The sequence below is a fragment of the Marmota monax genome, unplaced genomic scaffold, assembly GCF_021218885.2.
Source record: "Marmota monax isolate L192 unplaced genomic scaffold, Marmota_monax_Labrador192_F-V1.1 WCK01_AAM20220418_F8-fsc00001, whole genome shotgun sequence".
NCBI classification, from domain to species: Eukaryota; Metazoa; Chordata; class Mammalia; order Rodentia; family Sciuridae; genus Marmota; species Marmota monax.
The window spans coordinates 41,823,201-41,827,500 of record NW_026693777.1 but is presented as its reverse complement, the minus strand read 5'-3'; the positions used below and the strand labels follow the sequence as shown (position 1 = coordinate 41,827,500).

Here is a 4,300-nt window from a genome sequence, read left to right as displayed (position 1 = left end):
GTATTGACTTAGCAGCTCTTCAACGCTCATGAATCCCTGATTGCCATATTTACTAGGTTCAGATGAATGGAAATTAAAAAATAAAACAACAAAACTGTGTTGAGGTGAGCCTGCTACCAGTAGTAGGAAAGACTTGTGCTACTAGAATCACATCTGATATACTCCCTGTGTTAGCTTTTCATTGCTCTGACCAACATACCTGATAAGAACAATTTAGAGGAGAAAAGCTTTGTTTGGACTCACAGTTTCAGAGGATTCATCTGGCTCTGAGGCAGAAACACCAAAAGGGTGTGGTTGAGGAAAGTTGCTCAGTTCTTCACAGCTGGGAAGCGGGTAAGGATGGGTTGGAGACAAGATAAACCCTTCCAAGGCATGCTTCCAGTGACTTGCTTCTTCCAACTAGATCTACCTCTCCCAGTAGTCCATTTAACTATTTTGTGGATTAATCCATTGATGAGGTCAGAACCCTTGTGATCCAATCATTACCTAAAAGCTCCACCTTCGAACCTTGCTGCATTGGGGACCATGATTTCAACATGAGTTTTGGGGGATATTCCAGATCCAAACCATAATATCCCCTGAGCAGGAACAGTATTAAAATTCTTGAGTCTTGTCTTGGTTGTAGGATCGACACCATAAAGAACATCCTAGACAATCAATTAACTGTACCTGTTCCTCACTTTTGCCATCTGTAAACAGACTGCTTTAGACTTTTGGGGAATGTGGCTTGTTTGGTAGAAAGACACTGCCTTTGAACTATTTCTGCTAATGGCTGGAGTTCCTGCTAATGGTTCCCTTCTTGGGTCTCAAGCATGACTTTCCATGCAAACCTTTGCAAATCACCATTCAGAGAGCCATCCCCAGAGGTTCTGCATTCAAGGTCCTAAGAGAAAGCAAGTCTTCTATGCCTGGGAAAGGGTTTTTACAAAAACACATTTGAGGAAGAAACAGTACTGCTCTGTGTACCCTTGGCTCCTCCCACCTGGCCAGGGTGCTTTGCATTTTACACCAGGTTCCTTTTGGACAACTGGAAAATAACTGAAAAATTCAATGGCAGCTCTGCACAGAGCCAGCGTGGCATTAGATTCATCCTGTACTCAGGCCTGAGAGAATTTTCAAAGACAGTGATTCTTGGCAGGAGCTGGCAAGATAAGTGTTGTTGGAAAAAATCTCTGTGTTTAGCTCTAAGTCTTCCTCTCTTGTTTTCTTCCCTTAAAGAAAGGAATGCAACAGGAGAGAGCAAATTTATTTATTTTCCTGACATTCTTTCATCTGCAGAGCATTAGCTGCCTGTTTGTTATGGTCCTGGTTTGCTACTGGGCCAGGAGGGAGGAAATTGGAGGTATAGGCAGAATGAGTCCTTGATTTAAAAAGACAACAATTTGGTTGGTCTTTCAACCAAACAAATCCACAGGCCAAGCCTCAGGCTGGTGCTTATTGGATGAGACTTTGCAAACAAGGACCCAAATTGCCTGGATTATAATGTGACTGGGCTTTCCTTCTTTCTCTGAAATGCACGGACTGCCAAACAAAAGAAATGGGCATTCTGTGCTGTGCATTTCTCAGTAGTCACTCATCCCATTTCCAACCTACCTAGTATAGCCCAGGAGCCCTAATTTTCCCTGATTCTGGAAGCCTCTTTGTATGCTGTAGCTGACTTTAGTGAGAGAACCAGTGAGCATTAACATGGCAGCCCCACACAGCAGAACTTAGGTCCACTCTCCAGCCTCGGTCAGGGTAACTGAGACTGTTACCTTATTTGTGAAGCTGTATGTGTGAAATTGCCAGGCTAGACTTATGTCAGGGCAGGAAACATGTTCCCATAGAAGCCGTGTCTCCAGGTATATTCTCTCTCCCTTCAAATATATGCATGCTAACTATTTGGGATGACCAGTCTCAGCCTCCTGTCTGGGTCAGACATGGAATGGTTTCTATTTTACTTGTCACACCTGCCAGGGACAGTGACATTTGTTGTTTTAATTGGTTAAGTGCCTGGCAATGGTGAATTGAGCAGTGACTAGAGTGCCCATCATCTTTGGTGGTCTTTGCAAAATGTTTTCTAGTGTCAACCAATGTGTTGGTTAATAGATTGGGAATATTTTGTTTATAGACATTTACAGTGACAGTTATCCTTATAGGTACCTACCTCTCCATACAGAAATGCTCTAATCCATAAAAGAAAATTTGTCCATTTTCTAGTTGAAATCCCCCAGTCCTTATTAAAGGCTGCAGTTAGAATGTATGCAGATGATAAAATATGCTTAGATACCCCAGGAGCACCTGGTACATGGTGAGCTTAGATATGTACTAAACCCCTCCTTGTGCATCCAGCCTGATTGGATACTTTGTCCAGGATTTAGTTTCCTCTGAGTTTATGAAGTCATAGCCTCATAATTTGGCATCTTCTGTGTCCCTTCTTCCCTACGGCTAACTTGGATAACTTTTAGCTGGGTTGTCAATTGAAATAAATTCTGATTGGGAGTGAATCATAAAGCTGCCGTATTTGGCTTTAGATATTTTCCTTTGTACTTACAGAAAAAAAAAAAAAAGATGATATTAAGAAAGAGCTAGGAGTTGCCAGGCGAGCGCGCTACCGCTTGAGCCACATCCCCAGCCCTATAAATTTAGGTTTTATATAAGCTTCTGCTTCCATTGTGAAAATATGTGGTTGTTGCCATGAGAGTTTTCCCTGAGACTCAGGGAAAATCCAGGGTGTAAGCAATGCTTTTTTCTGATAAGCAACATGTGGAGGTGGTGATATGGTTCAGGGAGTACTAGACATGCAGTCTGAAGCTCTGGGTCCTTGGAGGCTGTCCCTTATTAGCTATGTGACTGGCAAGTCACAATCTCACTGAGGCATGGTTTCCTCCTCTGTCAAGTATAGTTAATAATACTCGCCTCAGTCACGCCATGGGGTTGCTCTGAAAACCCCAAAGGCAACTTTAAATTCTTTTCTTTTTTTTAAATATATTTTTATTTGTAGATGGATATACTATCTTTATTTAATTTATTTTTATGTGGTGCTGGGGATTGAACCCAGTGCCTCTTGCATGTGAGGCAAGTGCTCTACCACTGAGCCACAACCCCAGCCCTTTAAATACTTTTCTTACATGGAGGTTCTAAAATCAGCACTTAGGGTGAAAGTTGAGGATAGTAAAATTATGCTAATGACTAGTGTTATGGTTTAGCATAACACTAAACTGATTGGCTGATTAACTGGTTGGTAACTGTAGGCAGGTAGGGTATGGTTGGAGGAGGTGGGTCCCTGGGGGCTTTCCTTTGGGGTTTATATATTGTCCTTGTTGAACAGAGCTCTTTCTGCTTCATGGTGCCATGTTCCCAGCTGTTTTCCTCCAGCACACCCTTCTGCCATGATATTCAGCCTCACCTCCAGCAACGAGGAATAGAGTTGACCGTCTATAGACTGAGACCTCTGAAACTGTGAGCCCCCAAATAAACTTTTTCTCCTCTGTTCTTGTGAGGTCTTTTGGACACAACAGAGACAAAGCTGACTAAAATAACTAGTAAGAGTCCACATAGGAGACCAAGTATTCCATGTCTTAGCAACCAACATGATTTTTCCAGTTCTGGGACAGGTCATTATTACTTTAGCTGAATGTAAGATGAAGCATATGAAGCACTCCGTTTGTTTAGAGCCTGTGGTGTACAAAAAAAAAAAAAATGCTGCTTAGAATGGGGAGTCAGAGCTGCCGTCCTAAGCCCAGGCTGCTGTTCAAGGAGAGAGCTTCCACCACAGTGTTTTTCTAATTAAAACCAGAAGATGAGCAGAAAAGGTATTTCTTTTAAGCAACTATGCACATGGACTGCAAACTATGTATATAAAACTATAATTTAATGAGCTTTGACAAATATCTATATCCATGAAACCATCATCTCCATCAAGATAATAATTACCATCACTTCCAAAAGTTCCCTTGTAACCTTTAGTAATCCATCCTCCCCCCACCCCCATGCCCATGGGTCTACTTTTACCACAACATATTTCTTTACATTTTCTAGAATTTATATAAATGGAATCATACACTATGTATTCATTCTCTCTCTCTCTCTCTCTCTCTCTCTCTCTCTCTCTCTCTCTGTCTCTCTTGAGGGGCATTTGTCTTTTACAGAGTACAAATGATTTTGAGATGCATCCATTCAATCAATAGTTTGCTCTGAGTAGGAATCCATTGCCTAGATGTAGCACAATTTGTTATCTATTTACTTGTTGATAGACATTTGGGGGTGTTTCTAGGCTTTGGTTTTTATATACAAAGCCACTATGAGCACTCATACATTA

The 4,300-nt window shown here is 41.6% G+C and overlaps 1 non-coding gene across 1 annotated transcript; it reads right to left on the bottom strand.

Annotated features, from left to right (window-relative positions):
• Positions 1-3,015: 3,015 nt before the first annotated feature.
• On the bottom strand, positions 3,016-3,088 carry Trnav-cac (transfer RNA valine (anticodon CAC)). Its single transcript has one exon. It is a non-coding gene; the product is annotated as a tRNA-Val (tRNA).
• Between the last annotated feature and the right edge of the window lie 1,212 nt (positions 3,089-4,300).